The sequence below is a fragment of the Zea mays genome, chromosome 2, assembly GCF_902167145.1.
Source record: "Zea mays cultivar B73 chromosome 2, Zm-B73-REFERENCE-NAM-5.0, whole genome shotgun sequence".
Lineage (NCBI taxonomy): Eukaryota > Viridiplantae > Streptophyta > Magnoliopsida > Poales > Poaceae > Zea > Zea mays.
The window spans coordinates 242,985,499-243,004,563 of record NC_050097.1 but is presented as its reverse complement, the minus strand read 5'-3'; positions in this window follow the sequence as shown (position 1 = coordinate 243,004,563).

The window sequence follows — 19,065 nt, the reverse complement described above, 5'->3', positions numbered from 1 at the left end:
GATGATGCTCCACTACATTGGGGGTCGGCGTCGCCGTCTCTGGCCGAGACGGGTAGGGGATCACGTATGGTCGTTGATCCAATAGTGGGTGCCTGCGATTAGATCAGGTTACCGCTTCGGCGCTGGGAATCCGGGTCGTCCGATTTGGATCGGGCGAACCTAGGATTGGGTTCGCCGTTTTTAAATCCAGACCATTGATTCACCCACAGGCAGATCCGGGCTGGTCTCAGGGGACCGCTGTCCTCAGTCGTTAATCATAGATCGAGCAGGTCAGTTTACATAACGGTTCGGTCCAATACGGTCTAATTCGGGCCATTCGCGCTCAATCCGACGCCTGAAATCAACTTGTAACCCTTTGGCCCCGGAAACTTGCTAAAGAGTCCCTAGAGTTTTTAAGAATAAACTCGCCGTCCACATATACGTAAAGATCATCGCGTCTGGGTCCTAGAATTTACAGATCGAACCCCGAGCTTTTCAGTATTAGTACGCGCAGTCCACATAGTTGGTAAATCAGATAAATGAATATAGAATTTGATGTTTAGTACAAAAATAATTCCAAGAACTTGTTTAATCCATAGAAAATTCATTTCAACTCGTTTTTAATTCATTCCAGTGGCATTAATTTTGTATTAATATTGTTTATCATCTAGTAACTCTGTTTAGCTATGAAACATAGATTAAAATTATTCACCTGATTTATTCTATACTGAGCACTTAATAACTTCTGAAAATCATAACTCAATAACCATAATTCCGAATTTAGTGATTCTTGTTCCTACGACCTCGTTATGACACGTAGAATATTATCATGCATTACATTCTGTTGTTTGGTGTGATGTTAATTTCTCCTATATCATGTTTGTTTGTATTGTTGCGAGTAGACGAGCAAGCCACTAAGGACCCAAGTGTTCAGCAGGTGGAGACTGTTGAGCAAAAGCTCGTTGAAGGTAAGTTGTGCCCTTGATCACTTCTATTTACCCAATAATATTCCTATTAATCATTATGATATGCATAAGTTAATTTTGATAGGACCCAATAGGTTACCCTAGTTTGGCTATTTTTATACTTGTTTACCACTAAACTTTTGGGTAGTACCTACTATTGCTTTATGTGATTTTGGGTATTGAGATACACATTATTCATGATCATGCTTTTATTATCAGTTTGTTATTTACTGTTCATGATAAGATCATTATGTTAATTGGAACGTGGAGCGACCACCCGGAAAAACAGTGCTACCACAAGGGTGGTATGGGACACCCTTGGCTGACTAATTAGGAAAGCTAGTGGATGACTAAATTACCCAAAATGGGCAAGGGCAGTAGGGAGTGGTTGGTGTAGGGAGGTCCTCGGGTTGATTTTGCTGCGATGGTGGTCAGGCAAGGGATCCCTGCATTAGGGCTTCCTAGAACTGTAGTGGGTTTCCTGAAGCTAGTGGAACTTTGTAAATGCCTCGTAGTGTTACCCTGCCTCGCTTCCTTGGTAGAGATGTATGGGAAGTCACGATCCCTTGGCAAATGGGTAACATGACTTGTGGGTAAAGATGCGCAACCTCTGTAGAGTGTAAAACTGGTATATCAGCCATGCTCACAGTCATGAGAAGCTCGATAGTGGAGACGACGGGGAGCGTCCAAGAGGAGCCAGAAGCGGAGCACCACTTGTGCGTAGAGAAGGCCCGCGACTCTCTACGGAGTTACTCGACCAAGGTGCTTGGCCCTCGCGTGGGCTTCCCTTTGCGTAGGGGCACCAACGAGGATTAGTTGGGACCTTGCGTGGTTCCGGATACCTCGGTAAAAATACCGGCGTCATCCACAAGAGTTTGCATCTCTACCTTGCTCTTTAAGTTTCCGCATTTATATCAAGCATTTAAGTTTCAATCTTGTATTCATACTTATATAGTGTAGATTGAAACTTATCCATTGCGGTAGAGATAGCAACACTTAGATAAAACCTAGTTTGCATACTCTAGTTTGATTATTTGCATAGATTTTGCTCTAGGGAATTATTTGTGGCCTAGTTTAGTGAAAGTTTTAGAAGTCCTAATTTACCCCCCCTTAGGCGTCACTCGTTTCCTACAAGTGGTATAAGAACCTGGTTTGGCTCATTTGAAACGTTTTAGCTTCACCGCTAAAAGAGCTGACGCTTTTTAGAGGAAGGGGTGGATACCCATAGGCCACCACACTTCGACGACACTAACTTCCCATATTATAGTGCTAGAATGGCTTGTTACATAGAGGTCGTTGATCTAGGTGCTTGGAGTCACTCGTGACGGGATGAAACCACCCAAGAATCCCGAGAAGCCCACCACGAGTGAGGAAAAAGAAATTCATTTAAATGCTAGAGCCAAAAATTGCTTGTATGAATCTCTTAGCATGAATATTTTTAATCAAGTATTTACATTGAAAACTGCTAATGAGATTTGGCTAAAATTGCATGAGCTCTATGACGGCACATCAAATGTCCGTGAGCAAAAACATTGCCTAGTCTTAAATGAGTATAATACTTTTGCTATGAAAGAAAATGAGCTTGTTAGAGATATGTATTCTCGTTTAAATTTAATCATCAACGAGCTCAATTCTATTGGCATTAATAAGCTAGGTGATGTGGACATTATAAGGAAGATTATCTCCCTGCTACCACAACAAAGATACGGGAGCATCATCACTATTCATCACAATATGGAGGACTTGAGTACAATGACCCCGACCATTGTGATTGGAAAAATCGCGGTCTTTGAGATGTCGCAAAAAATGTGTCAGGTAGAGGAGACAACTTCCTCAAGGTGAAAGGGAAATGTGCCCTTGGGCCATTTCTAAAGTATTTTGGTGATTAAGTGCCCAACACAAATGGTTCAAGTGTTAAATTGTGCCAAATGGTGGATGAAGTGCAAATCGACACAAAGGTATGATTCTAGACTTAGTACATTGGTTTTTGTGTACTAACATTGTTGGGACCATGCTTCGTCGCCGAAGGTCCTGCAGGAAGAAACAGCTTCGGCTGAAGCTGTCCGCATGTGATAACCGAAGGTTCCTCTTCATGAAGCTTCGGTATTACAAACCGACTTAAAAGTAGAATGACCTTTTAGTCCATAAATGTTTGAGTCGTTGTTGTAAACTTTTATGAGGGGCATAATTGTAATTCCTCACAGGCTGTGTCCCGTGCCTATAAATAGTGAACAGTATTCCTTTACTGTTCATAGATTCCTGTAATTGCAATCGCATCAGTCGGGAATTAATCTTTGTCAAGGCAGAGGTATAAATGTATTTAATATTTGGATACATTAAATTGAGATAATATAAAAGTGATGTTGTTCATTTATAATTTATTTGTCTTTAATGCTTCGTATTTCGTATTATTTTATATAATCTATTAGAGTTCAATTACGAAGATTTAACCTTCGTAATTGTATCGTCTTAAACCTTCGTCCGAAGTTCATTAATCCTTAAAGGGATAATGCTTCATTGGACGAAGGACATTAACATTTAACATTTTATGTTGCCTTGTTCTTAATTCATAGCATTTGAGAACGAGTCCCCAACATTGGCGCCCACCTCCGGTGAACTCACTTCCACTTTTCTGAGCTAATGGCTTCGTTCAATATTCAAGCTGGAGCTGCTTCGGTTCTGAAGCTGGTACTCCCGATAACGGGCGGTTCATGTTCAGAACCAGCCAACAAGAAACAGAAGAAGGAGGCACAGAGAAGGGTACAACATGTCGGGGTGCAAGGACCCTTCGTCAAGTCAAGATGGTCTCACATTCCTATTACCTTTTCCCAAGAGGACCTTCAACTCAAGGATTACCCACACAATGATGCTATGGTTATCTCTTGTGTTATCAAAGGATTTCTGGTCCACAATGTTTTGGTTGATACAGGCAGTGCAGCTGATATCATATTTGCTAAGGCCTTCAGACAGATGCAAGAGCCCGAAGATAAAATTCTTGATGCCACACATCCCCTCTGCGGCTTCGGAGGAAGGCAGATTGTAGCACTTGGCAAAATCTCAATGTCAGTGGCCTTCGGATTCATCAACAACACAAGGACTGAGCAAGTTATGTTTGATATTGTTGACATGGAGTACCCTTACAATGCAATCATTGATCGTGGTACTCTTAATTCCTTCGAAGCAATTCTGCATCCAGCTTATCTTTGCATGAAGATACCTTCGGACCAAGGGCCCATTGCTATTCATGGAAGTCAAGAAGCTGCCAGAAGGGCCGAAGGAAATTGGACAGACTCAAAAGCAATCCATAATATAGATGGAACTGAAGCTTGTGAGCAGTACAAGTTCAGAAGGGAAAAAGCTGCTTCGGCTGATCAGCTGAAACCCATGCTCTTGTGTGAGGATATAGCAGAGCAGAAGGTGCTATTGGGATCTCAATTGTCCGAAGAGCAGGAGAAAACCTTGATAAGGTTTTTGTTCAACAATAAAGATGTTTTTGCTTGGTCAGCTAATGATCTTTGCGGAGTTAACAGGGATGTTATTGAGCACTCGCTCAATGTTGATCCATCCTTCAGACCCAGGAAGCAGAGGCTTCGGAAGATGTATGATGATAAGGCCGAAGGTGCTCGGAATGAAGTGAAACGACTCCTTAGTGCCGGAGTTATTAGAGAGGTAAAATACCCAGAATGGTTGGCTAACACTGTTATGGTGAAGAAGGCCAATGGTAAATGGAGAATGTGCATCGATTTTACTGATCTCAATAAGGCCTGTCCGAAGGATGAGTTCCCATTGCCAAGGATAGATTATCTAGTCGATGCAGCAGCTTCATCAGAACTTATGAGTTTGCTGGATTGCTATTCAGGCTATCATCAAATCTGGATGAAGAAGGAGGATGAACCAAAAACCAGCTTCATAACCCCTAGTGGGACATACTGTTACCTTCGGATGCCTGAAGGGCTTAAGAATGCTGGAGGAAGCTTCAGCAGAATGACAGCAAAGGTTCTCCATTCTCAGATAGGCAGGAATGTACTAACTTATGTTGATGATATCATTGTAAAGAGCACAAAGCAGGATAACCACATTGCTGATTTACAAGAGACCTTTGCTAATTTTAGACAGGCTGGTCTAAAGCTGAATCCAGAAAAATGTGTCTTCAGAGTAAAGAAGGGGAAATTTCTTGGTTGCTTAGTTTCAACAAAGGGAATTGAGGCCAACCCAAATAAAATCGAAGCTATACTTCGAATGGAGCCACCAAGTACAAAAAAGGGGCCTCAAAGATTGACAGGAAGGCTGGCATCTCTCAATAGATTCATATCCAGATCAGCAGAAAGAAACTTACCATTCTTCGAAGTGCTGAAGTCAGCCGAAGTCTTTCAATGGGGACCAATCCAGCAGAAGGCCTTTGAAGAACTGAAACAGTATTTGATAGATTTGACAACACTAACTCCACCTACGCCAGGGGCTCCTTTTGTTATTATATGTGGCAGCTTCGCACTCAGCGGTAAGTGCAGCACTTGTTCAGGAGAAGCTTGAAGGCCAAGTTAAGAGGTAGGCCCCAATATATTTTGTATCCGAGGTTCTTAGTTTGTCAAAGAAAAATTATACAGAGTTGGAGAAGGTACTGTATGCTGTCTTGATGGCCTCCAGGAAGCTTCGGCACTATTTTTAAGCTTTCAACATAATTGTTCCTTCTTCACAACCTCTGAAGGATATTATGAGGAACCGAGAAGCTACTGGAAGGATTGGAAAATGGGCTGTAGAGCTCAATGAATTTTGTATTGAATATGTTCATAGATCTTCGATTCAGTCCCAGGCGTTAGCAGACTTCATTGCTGACTGGACGCCAGGGGCTCAGGAGGAAGAAACAAATAAAGACGTCGAAGCATGGACAGTGTTTTGCGATGGGTCTTGGGGAACCTTCGGAGCGGGAGCGGCTGCTGTGTTGGTTTCACCTTCCAAAGTTAAAACTTGTTACGCGGCAAAACTTGATTTTAGTTGCACAAATAACATCGCCGAGTATGAAGCTCTGCTTTTGGGTCTTCGGAAATTAAAGGCAATGGGAATCAGAAGGGCCATCCTTAAAACTGATTCCTAAGTTATTTCTGGTAATATTGACAAAAGTTACAAAGCAAGAGACCCGAAGCTTGAAAAGTATCTAGATACGGTCCGAAGGATTGAGGCTTCCTTCGAAGGTTTCTCTGTCAAAAATATTCCTCGTGGAGAAAATGAATACGCTGATCTATTGGCTAAGTCAGCAGCCCAGGGGCTGCCCGTACCTTCGGAAGTATTTTTTGAAACAATAAAAGCACCTTCGGTCGAGCTTCTTGAAAGAGCAATCCTTAACATATCCCCTGTTTATAGTGAAGATTGGAGAACTGAGATCATCTCTTTCCTTCAGGGTAATTTTCTTTCAGACGACGAAGCTTATAACAAGAGAATAGAAGCAAGAGCTCGACCATATGTTATAATAGAAGGGGAGTTATACAAGCGCGGGGTTTGTTCCCCATTACTCAAGTGCTTATCCAGATCCGAAGGTATAGAGTTAATGAAGGACATACATGCAGGTCTGTGTGGATCTCATATTGGATCTAGGCCCTTGCTTGGGAAAGTTTTTCGCCAAGGATTTTATTGGCCAAAAGCAGCTTCGGATGCAGCGGATTTAGTTCAAAAGTGCGAAGGTTGTCAGAAATGTGCAAGAGATCAAAAACAACCTTCGTCTTTAACTCAATTAATACAACCCACTTGGCCATTGCAAAGATGGGGTCTAGATTTGCTAGGTCCATTACCACCAGCACAGGGGAACTTAAGATATGTGGTGGTGGCAGTGGAATATTTTTCCAAATGGATTGAGGCAAAGCCCTTAGCCACAATAACTTCATTTACTATTCAAAAGTTTTTCTGGCAAAATATTGTTTGTCGCTTCGGAGTGCCGAAGGCTATCACTGTGGACAATGGGACACAGTTTGATTCTGAAGCCTTCAGGGAATTTTGTAATCAAATCGGCACGAAGATCCATTTTGCATCAGTCCGACACCCAGAATCAAATGGACTTGTCGAAAGAGCCAATGGGATCATAATGATAGGAATAATGAAGTCAATCTTCAATCAGCCGAGGGGAAAGTGGCCAGACGAGTTAATCAAAGTGGTGTGGAGTCATAACACAACCATCTCAAGATCAACAGGCTTTACACCCTTTAAACTATTATTTGGTGACGAAGCAATAACCCCAGAAGAGGCTAAAACAGGATCAATAAGGACAGTAGCTTCGGCAGAGGGTGAAAACGAAGCTGATTGCTCTGTAGAAAAAGATGCTATTGAAGGGATCAGACTCCAAGCTGTGGAAAACATCAATAAATATCAAGCTGAAACAATAAAATGGCGCGATAGAAAGGTCAAGTTGAAGAACATTGAACCAGGACACTTGGTACTTCGAAGAGTAGCTAACCCCGAAACAGTAGGCAAATTACAGCTGAAGTGGGAAGGCCCCTTTTTGGTAGTATCTTCGTCAAGACCTGGCTCCTACAGGTTGAAGGATTTGGACGGCAATGACATTCCTAGATTGTGGAATGCGGATGAGCTTCGGAGATATTATGTTTAGTTTGATGTAATTTTTTATATTCTTTTTTGTGGCACCCTTTTCCTTTCCAAAGGGGGAGAAAGGTTTTTAATGGTGCCACAACATGTAATTTTTCTTTTCCTTATTTCAATTCTATAAGAGTGATATCCCCCAAAAATGTAAATGTAAAAGCTGAGAACGCACCCTCGAGTGCAAAGAGAAAGAAAACAGGGAGAAGCTCAAAAGTCGTTCCTAAGGGAATGCAGAGCTTACAGCGAAAAATAAACGCTGGTTCCGCCGAAAGTAAAAGGTGAAGAAGCTCCTAAGGGAGGCTTACAGCGAAAAATAAACGCTGATTCCGCCGAAAGTAAAAGGCGAAGAAGCTCCTAAGGGAGGCTTACAGCGAAAAGTCAACGCTGATACACCGAAAAGTAAACGGTGAAGCCGAAAAGTAAACGGCAAAAAAGATTTTTATCATTCTTGAGGGGACGAAGGGCCGTGCTTATGGTTTTTTGAGCATGTGCCCTAATATTCATTTGCACATAACATATCATCATGTCATTTGCATTCATGAACATCCATTTAGACATATATAGAATCATCATCATGCTACACAAAAAAGATAGGTGCTTCAGAAAAAAAAGAGAAGGGAAAAAGATTCGAAGGAAAAATTTTCTATGCTTCGTTGTGTACGAAAAGAAGGGAAGGTGTTTTTCGCCTTCGACTCAAAAGAGAAGTTTCGTCCACAGCAAAGCAGACTGGATGCGGTTAAAGGAGACAGAATATATTACAAGGTATGTACAAATTTACATAAGTTACTCCATATCTATATTACAAAATTTTCTCCAAGAATTTTTGCAGGAAAGCACATTATAAGCAATTTTAAGCTTCAGCTAAGGCTTCGTCTTCAGTTTTGTCAAACTTCAGCACTGTCAATCTTCAGCTTCGTCATCCTGTATATATCAAACAGCACAGTAAGAAAGGTACAAATTTCAAAGGAGAAGGTAAAAGTAACAAACATTAGTTTTTTACTGGCTTAAGATGGCTTCGAGCTTCGTCGCCTGCCATTTTCCGCCCGCCACTTACCCAGATCTGGGTCATGAATCTATTTCCGATGCTTCTGGCTAAGCTTGGGATATCTAACAAATCTGAAGGTGACAGGCTGAAGTTTGGTCTGTTCACAGTGTTTCCATGTGTGCAGCCAGCCTTCAAAAAAGCAGCAGCTGTGCCCCGAGAAGCTACCAGGGCGCAGAAGTCAGCGTGCCCACCAATAACTTCGTCAAGGGCATCAACTTCGCCTTCAATATGTTCTAATGTTCTTGGCAAGTTTTCAGCTGAAGGTGTAAATTTCGAAGAGCTAGCTCCGACAGAGTGAAAAACGTCCTTCAGCCGCTGCACACATCGGATGCCGAAGCTTAAGCATTTCTCCTGAAGTTATGTAAAGGATTTCTGCAGATTTGAGTATTTATCCACTTCACTCTTCAGGCTTGCTTCAAAATATTTCTTTTCTTGCTCGAATTTTTCTGATTGACGGAGCAATTCATTCTTTAATTTGTCATTTTCAGTTTGGACTTCAGCCAAAGAGCCCTCCATGGTCTGAATAATAAAATCCTTCTTTTCTAGTGCACCTTCGTGCTCTTTGACCATGATTTCAAGATCTTGAATTACAAAGTCTTTCTTTTTTAGATTGGCTTCATGATTTTCAACTTTTTTAGCCAAGTCTTGAATGACTGTTTTGTTTTTCTCGTCCTCCAGATCTTGTTGCATCTTCAGAACCTTGCTTAATAATATGCTCTGTCGAAATGATCTTCGTCAGAACACGACCCAAAAAGTTAATAATAGTAGTAATAAAATAATAAAAATATTCGTTACCTTGAAGTTAGCATAAAGCAAACTTCCGGCGATGTGTTGTCGTTGGTAACGGCATAAGTCCGCTTCCAGCTTCGGCAAGCCAATGCTTTTGGAAAGGGTTCTAACAATTTTGGCTTCGGTGTGGTTCCGAAGGCATCTTAATTTCCCTTCGTTGACCCCACCAAAAAGCATAGCCCCTGATTTGTATCCGCAAGATATGGCATATTTTTTCAACTCCTCTTTTTCGGCGTCCGTTAATTCTTGTCCGAGCAAATCTTGAAAGTTAAAATCTTCTTCTTCTGAAATTTCATCAATTTGCTCTTTCCCCTTCTCAGTTGTCGTATTCACTGTAGCCACGGTAGCTTCCTCTTTAGCCATTTTCAGCAGTATGTTGTCAATAACCTCAAGTGTGGTTTCCAGGTTCGGCTCTTCGGTGGCCCCGACTTCGGCCCCGGTAGTTTCGGCTTCGCCGGATTCAGCTTCAGCAGTTTTTATTTCAGTAGCTTCGGCTTCGGCAGTTTCAGCAAAAACAATTTTTGACACCGTTGCCGGTGGCGGCGTCTGATGGATTACATCTGTTACTTGAATAATTCTCCGCTTTTTTGGCTTCGCAGGACTTTCTACTGCCGAAGCTGCCTTGTCCTTCTGAAAAAACTTCGTCAGTTCCAGTGCCAGCGGACTTAGCCTGAAAGGCAAAGGTTCAGTCATTACCTTCATAATTTCTTCTACTTCAATAGCAGAAGGAGAAGTAGGAGTGTCTTCTTCTTGGACCGGCGTTTCCGGCTCTGGGGATGCACTTTTTCTCTTTTTTGCCGTAGGCACCTTCGGCTCAGGATTTAACTCATCAGCACTGATGTTATCAGAATCTTTCTTCTTCTTTTTTGCTGCCTTGACGACTTCTTCGTCAGTAGTGCCAGCAATCCTTTTTTCGCTTCGGGCCCCAGCATCTCCGCCCAGTCGACCGTAGTCAGCATATTCAAATCCTATGACATCAAGTGCTCTGTTCAGCCTTCGTTTCGGCCGAGTGCCGAAGGCCGCTGTCATCAGTTGGTCCTCTTTTTTAGAGTAATTCCCAAGAATTTCATTGCTCATTATTTCAATTGTATCAAGCCATTCTTGGCAGGGTACTTTAAAGTATTTCTTGAACTTATAATGGTAGGGCAGTCGGACGAGTTCCCCCTCTTTCTTTTCCCCTTTAAGCTTCGGCATTGTCCACTCTTTCATAGTTGGAAAAACCCTGAAGGCCAGGAATTCTTGCACTAAATCTCTAGTGCCAATATGTTCTGCAATAATTTTGAATTCGCCCAGTGCAGCCTAAGTTGGACCTTCTACTTCCATTCTGCATCGGGGTCTTGTTTCTCCGAAGGTTAGTTCAAGAGGGCTCTGAACCAGCTTCTCTTTGTCTTCGTCAACTTTGACATAAAACCATTCTGATTTCCAGCCTGCCGGCCATTTGCTTCGGTAGCTGATCACGGGAAACTTCGTGGTTTTCCGATAAGCAAAGTTATAGCAACCAAAAATTTCATGCAACCCATCTTTTCTGGCTTTTGTTTGGTAATGCAGCTCATGAACTCGACAGAAGCTGTCGGCAAATGGCTCCACCGCCTGGCTTCGGAGAGCCCAGATATAGATGCTGAGCCTGACAATCGCGTTGGGAGTCAGTTGGTGAAAATAGATGCCAAATTTTTGCAGTACGTCAGAGATCATCCTATTCAAGGGAAATCTCAACCCAGCCTTTAGGAAGCTCTTGAAAATGACTATTTCATCCTTTCCTGGCTTCGGGGTAGTTTCTTCCCCCCCGAAGCGAAGTAGCTTCTTCTCATTCTCACTGAAATAACCCGACTTCACCATCTTGGAGAGATCAGCCTTAGAGACAGTCGACTTTCCGAAGTCTAAGTGGCTGGGTTGCTTGGCACGACAATATGGTAATCATCATCGGGATCAGCTTCCTCAATATTTCCTTCTTCTGCTTCGGCAGCAATTTGTTCTGTCTCGGTAACAGTCTGCTCTGTCTCGGCAGTACGGATTCCTTTCGAGGTCACCAGTCCGGATCGTTGCATCACTTCGGAGATGGGAACAGTCTCCGATCCTTCAGCTTCGCCTCCCTCACGCTCAACCCTAGCGGTAGAGCGCACTCTGGCCATTTAATTCTGAATTTTTTGGGAACTAAAAACTTTTTCTTCTGACGAAGTAGGCTTTAAACTGGAGCTTCGTTTGATTGCGAGAGTCAAGCTTCGGTTATGGTTAAAAATTTTGGCAGCAAAACAGTGCAATAGCAATGAATGCTGTGGTAACTTCACACCTACCCGTCTGTTTATATAGTGCTGCAGGTAAGAAGGTGAATCGTCAGGATTTTTACACCAGGCGAACAGCTGCTCGCACCCGCTGCGCGGTGGACCGCGGAGACCAAATAGTAACTCTGCAGAGTGGGACCGCTACGCGCTCAGAAACTGAATCGTTTCTCGACAACGAGCTCAGGGAAGGTGTTTTTCGGACCTTCGGCTTCCCGAAGCCTAAGAGACTTTTTTCACGGATCAAGCTCGTCACGAAAAACGATCTAGCACCGCGAAGGGGCTACTGTTGGGACCATGCTTCGTCGCCGAAGGTCCTGCAGGAAGAAACAGCTTCGGCTGAAGCTGTCCGCATGTGATAACCGAAGGTTCCTCTTCATGAAGCTTCGGTATTACAAACCGACTTAAAAGTAGAATGACCTTTTAGTCCATAAATGTTTGAGTCGTTGTTGTAAACTTTTATGAGGGGCATAATTGTAATTCCTCACAGGCTGTGTCCCGTGCCTATAAATAGTGAACAGTATTCCTTTACTATTCACAGATTCCTGTAATTGCAATCGCATCAGTCGGGAATTAATCTTTGTCAAGGCAGAGGTATAAATGTATTTAATATTTGGATACATTAAATTGAGATAATATAAAAGTGATGTTGTTCATTTATAATTTATTTGTCTTTAATGCTTCGTATTTCGTATTATTTTATATAATCTATTAGAGTTCAATTACGAAGATTTAACCTTCATAATTGTATCGTCTTAAACCTTCATCCGAAGTTCATTAATCCTTAAAGGGATAATGCTTCATTGGACGAAGGACATTAACATTTAACATTTTATGTTGCCTTGTTCTTAATTCATAGCATTTGAGAACGAGTCCCCAACAAACATATTTGTCTATGTGCTAGAATCAGAGAAAATACAAAAGGAAAAAGACTTGGCTGGAACAACCAAGACTCTTTGCAGTCTGGGTGCACCGGACTGTCCGGTGGTGCACCAGAGAGTGTCCGGTGCGCCAGGCTGGCATCTGGTCAACTGGCCGCTCTCGGGAATTCATCGGCGGCGTACGGCTAAAATTCACCGGACTGTCCGGTGGTGCACCGGACTATCCGGTGAGCCAACGGTCGGCCGCGCCAACGGTCGACCACGCAATCCGCGCGTGACGCGTGGCCAAGCCAACGGTCTGATGGGGGCACCGGACTGTCCGGTGCACCAACGGCTCCAAATCTTCAACGGTCGGTTGTGCCAATTTAGGAAGGCGATCTGCACCGGACAGTGAACAGGGTATGTCCGGTGGTGCACCGGACTGTCCGGTGCGCCACCCGACAGAAGGCAAGAATTGCCTTCCTGGAATGCCTCCAACGGCTCCTAGCTGCCTTGGGGCTATAAAAGGGACCCCTAGGCGCATGAGGGAGATACACAAGCATTCTTTGATCATCTCTAAGCACCAAGACTTCATTCTAGCACATTTGATTCTTTGTGATAGCAATTTGAGCTCCTCTTGAGTTGAGAACTCCGTGTGTGAACTTAGAGCTCAGTTGTGACTAGTGTGCGTGTTTGTGCTGTTGCTTTTGAGACTTGTGTGTGTTGCTTTTCCCTCCCTTACATCCGTGCTTCTTTGTGATCATCACTTGTAAGGGAGAGAGGCTCCAAGTTGTGGAGATTCCTCGCAAACAGGATATAGTGAAAGAAAGAAAAACACCGTAGTATTCAAGTGGATCTTTGGATCACTTGAAAGGGGTTGAGTGCAACCCTCGTCCATTGGGACGCCACAACATGGAGTAGGCAAGTGTTGTACTTGGCCGAACCACGGGATAAACCATCGTGTCCCTTGTGCTCGTTCTCACTGTGACTATTGTGTTTCACAAGAGCTTGGTCCTTAGCCACTTGATTTCATTGTGCTAACACTTAATCAAGTTTTGTGGCTTTAAGTTTTAACTTTTTACAGGATCACCTATTCACCCCCCCTCTAGGTGTTCTCAATTGGTATCAGAGCAATTCTCTTCACGAAAGGGACTAATCGCCCGAAGGGATGGATCCTAAGGGAAAGGGGATGGTGATCAACGACAAGGAATCCTTCATCAATGAGTCAAAAGACGACAAGCCCACTGACTCGGGCTCAAGTCATAATAAGAAGGATGGGAAGAAGAAGAGGCGCATCAAGAAGATAGTCTACTACGACAGCGACGAGTCCTCTTCTTCCCAAAGAGACAACGACGACAAGAAAAAGAAAACGGTCAACTCAAACTTTTCTTTTGATTATTCTCGTATTCCGCAAAATTCCAATGCTTTGCTTTCAGTTCCTCTTGGTAAACCTCCACACTTTGATGGAGAGGACTACGGATTTTGGAGTCACAAAATGTGTAGCCACTTGTTCTCTCTTCATCCAAGTATATGGGAGATAGTAGAAAATGGAATGCAATTTGATAGTACGGATAATCCCATGTTTATCAATGAACAAATTCACAAAAATGCACAAGCTACCACTGTTCTTTTAGCATCCTTGTGCAGGGAAGAGTATCATAAGGTGGGCGGCTTGGATAATGCCTAGCAAATTTGGGACACCCTCAAGATCTCACATGAGGGGAACGACGCCACCATGATCACCAAGATGGAGTTGGTGGAAGGTGAACTAGGAAGGTTTGCAATGATTAGGGGGGAGGAGCCAACTCAAACGTACAACAGGCTCAAGACCCTGGTCAACAAAATCAGGAGCTATGGAAGCACGAGATGTACGGACCATGACGTCGTCCGGCTTATGCTAAGGTCCTTCACTGTCCTTGACCCTCATCTTGTAAACTCTATTCGTGAAAATCCTAGGTATACCAAGATGACGCCCGAGGAAATGCTCGGAAAGTTTGTAAGCGGGCGAATGATGATTAAGGAGGCAAGATATGTTGATGAGGCGTTGAATGGCCCAATGCCGATCCATGAGCCTCAAACCGTTGCTCTCAAAGCAACAAGTAGCAGGGAGGCGCTGCCTAGCAAGGTGGCACAAGTTGAGGCGGCCGGGCTAAATGAGGATGAAATGGCCCTCATCATCAAGCACTTCAAGATGGCGCTCAAAGGTCGCAAGGAGCGTCCCAACAAGAGCAAGACGAAAGGAAAGCGCTCCTGCTTCAAATGTGGTAAGATTGGTCACTTTATTGCTAATTGTCTCGATAATGATAGTGACCAGGAACAAGGAAAGAATGGGAAGAGAGAGAACAAGAAGGTTTACAAGAAGGCTAAGGGCGAGGCACACCTTGGAAAAGAATGGGACTCGGATTGTTCTTCGTCTGACTCCGACGACGAAGGACTTGCCGCCACAGCCTTCAACAAATCGTCTCTCTTCCCCAACGAGCATCACACCTGCCTCATGGCAAAGGAAAAGAAGGTAAGCACTCGAAATACTATTACATATGCTTTTTCAAGTGATGATGAATCTAGTGATGATGAAGTAGACTATGCAAGTTTATTCAAAGGTTTAGATAGAACTAAAATTGATAAGATCAATGAATTAATTGATGCTTTGAATGAGAAGAATAGACTTTTAGAAAAGCAAGAAGATCTTTTATATGAAGAGCATGATAAATTTGTAAGTGTGCAAAAGTCTCTCGCTTTAGAAGTTAAAATGAATGAAATGCTTTCTTGTGAATTATCTAATTGTCATGAGACTGTGGCTAGCTTAAGAAGTATTAATGATGACTTAAATGCTAAAGTAGAAATAGCAAATAAATCTAGCTCATGTATTGAACATGTAGTAATTTGTAATAGGTGTAAGGATTTTAATGTTGATGCATGTGTTGAGCACCTTACTTCTATTGCAAAATTAAATGGTGAAGTGGCTAGTCTTAATGCCCAACTTAAGACTAGCAAGAATGACTTTGATAAACTAAAATTTGCAAGGGATGCCTACACTATTGGTAGACACCCCTCAATTAAGGATGGGCTTGGCTTTAAGAGGGAAGCTGATAGTCGCCTAGAGGGGGGGTGAATAGGGCGAAACTGAAATTTACAAATATAAACACAACTACAAGCCGGGTTAGCGTTAGAAATATAAACGAGTCCACGAGAGAGGGTGAAAAACAAATCGCAACCAAATGGAGAGTGTGACACGGGATTTGTTTTACCGAGGTTCGGTTCTCGCAAACCTACTCCCCGTTGAGGAGGCCACAAAGGCCGGGTCTCTTTCAACCCTTCCCTCTCTCAAACGGTCCCTCGGACCGAGTGAGCTTTCTCTTCTCAATCACTTGGAACACAAAGTTCCCACAAGGACCACCACAAGTTTGGTGTCTCTTGCCTCAATTACAAGTGAGTTTGATCGCAATGAAAGAATCAAGAAAGAAGAAAGCAATCCAAGCGCAAGAGCTCGAAAGAACACAAGCAAATCTCTCTCTCTAATCACTAGGGCGTTGTGTGGAATTTGGAGAGGATTTGATCTCTTTGGTGTGTCTAGAATTGAATGCTAGAGCTCTTGTAAGTAGTTGGGAAGTGGAAAACTTGGATGCAATGAATGGTGGGGTGGTTGGGGTATTTATAGCCCCAACCACCAAACTTGACCGTTGGTGGAGGCTGTCTGTTTGATGGCGCACCGGACAGTCCGGTGCACACCGGACATGTCCGGTGCCCCAGCCACGTCACCAATGCCGTTGGATTCTGACCGTTGGAGCTTCTGACTTCTGGGCCCGCCTGGGTGTCCGGTGCACACCGGACATGTCCTGTTCATTGTCCGGTGCGCCAGTATGGGCACGCCTGACGACTGCGCGCGCAGCGCGCGCATTTAATGCGTTGCAGGTAGCCGTTGGCGTCGAAATAGCCGTTGCCCCGCTGTTGCACCGGACAGTCCGGTGCACACCGGACAGTCCGGTGAATTTTAGCGAAACAGCCGAAGTTAATTCCCGAGGCTGGCGAGTTCCGGAGGCCGCCCTTCCTTGGAGCACCGGACATGTCCGGTGTACACCGGACAGTCCGGTGAATTATAGCGGAGTGGCCTCTGTAAATTCCCGAAGGTGACGAGTTTGAAGTTTGAGTTCTCTGGTGCACCGGACATGTCCGGTGGCACACCGGACAGTCTGGTGCGCCAGACCAGAGGAGCCTTCGGTTGACCCTTTGCTCTTTTGTCGAACCCAATACTTGGTCTTTTTATTGGCTAAGTGTGAACCTTTTGCACCTGTATAATTTATACACTAGAGCAAACTAGTTAGTTCAATTATTTGTGTTGGGCAATTCAACCACCAAAATTATTTAGGAACTAGGTATAAGCCTAATTCCCTTTCAATCTCCCCCTTTTTGGTGATTGATGCCAACACAAACCAAAGCAAATGTAAAAGTGCATAAATGAACTAGTTTGCATAATGTAAGTGCAAAGGTTGCTTGGAATTGAGCCAATATAAATACTTACATGATGTGCATGGATTGTTTCTTTGTTTTTAACATATTGGACCACATTTGCACCACAAGTTTTGTTTTTGCAAACTCTTTTGTAAATTCTTTTCAAAGTCCTTTTGCAAGATAATCAAAGGTAAATAGGATTTTTCAAAGCAATTTTAAGTTTGAAATTTTCTCCCCTTGTTTCAAATGCGTTCCTTTGACTAAACAAAACTCCCCCTAAATGAGATCCTCCTCTTAGTGTTCAAGAGGGTTTTGATATATCATTTTGAAATACTAATTTGAAATTGACCAATTGAAAAATCTCCAAATTTTTATTAAAATTGGGTGGTGGTGCGGTCCTTTTGCTTTGGGCTCATATTTTCTCCCCCTTTGGCATGAATCGCCAAAAACGGAATCATTAGAGCCCAATGAAGTACTTTCTTCTCCTTTGGTCATAAAATAAATGAGTGAAGATTATACCAAAGTTGGAGAGAAGCTCGGAGTGACGGCGAAGGATGAGTAGTAGAGTGGAGTGGAAGCCTTTGTCTTCGCCGAAGACTCTAATTCCCTTTCAATATACCTATGACTTGGTTTGACATACCCTTGAAAACACATTAGTCATAGCATATATCAAAGAGACATGATCAAAGGTATACTTATGAGCTATGTGTGCAAGTTTAGCAAAAGAAGTTCCTGGAATCAAGAATATTGAGCTCATGCCTAAGTTTGGTAAAGGATTGTTCATCAAGTGGCTTGGTAAAGATATCGGCTAATTGATCTTTAGTGTTAATGTATGAAATCTCGATATCCCCCTTTTGTTGGTGATCCCGAAGAAAATGATACCGAATGGCTATGTGTTTAGTGCGGCTATGTTCAACGGGATTATCCGCCATGCGGATTGCACTCTCATTATCACATAGAAGAGGAACTTTGGTTATTTTGTAACCGTAGTCCCGCAGGGTTTGCCTCATCCAAAGCAATTGCGCGCAACAATGGCCTGCGGCAATATACTCGGCTTCGGTGGTGGAAAGAGCGACCGAATTTTGCTTCTTTGAAGCCCAAGACACCAAGGATCTTCCCAAGAACTGGCAAGTCCCCGATGTGCTCTTCCTATTAATCTTGCACCCCGCCCAATCGGCATCCGAATAACCAATCAAATCAAATGTGGATCCCTGAGGGTACCAAAGCCCAAACTTAGGTGTGTAAGCCAAATATCTCAAGATTCGTTTTACGGCCGTAAGGTGTGATTCCTTAGGGTCGGCTTGGAATCTTGCACACATACAAACGGAAAGCATGATGTCCGGTCGAGATGCACATAAATAAAGCAATGAACCAATCATCGACCGGTATACCTTTTGATCCACGGACTTACCTCCCGTGTCGAGGTCGAGATGCCCATTGGTTCCCATGGGTGTCTTGATGGGCTTGGCATCCTTCATTCCAAACTTGGTTAGAATGTCTTGAGTGTACTTCGTTTGGCTAATGAAGGTGCCCTCTTGGAGTTGCTTGACTTGGAATCCTAGAAAATACTTCAACCCCCCCATCATAGACATCTCGAATTTCTTTGTCATGATCCTACTAAATTCTTCACATGTAGATTCGTTAGTAGACCCAAATATAATATCATCAACATAAATTTGGCATACGAACAAATCATTGTCAAGAGTTTTAGTTAACAAAGTAGGATCGGCCTTGCCGACTTTGAAGCCATTTGCAATAAGGAAATCTCTAAGGCATTCATACCATGCTCTTGGGGCTTGCTTGAGCCCATAAAGCGCCTTAGAGAGCTTATAGACATGGTTAGGATACTCACTGTCTTCAAAGCCGGGAGGTTGCTCAACATAGACCTCCTCCTTGATCGGTCCGTTGAGGAAGGCACTTTTCACGTCCATTTGGTAGAGCTTGAAGCCATGGTAAGTAGCATAGGCCAATAATATACGAATTGACTCAAGCCTAGCTACGGGTGCATAGGTTTCACCAAAATCCAAACCTTCGACTTGTGAATACCCCTTGGCCACGAGTCGAGCTTTGTTCCTTGTCACCACACCATGCTCGTCTTGTTTGTTGCGGAAGACCTA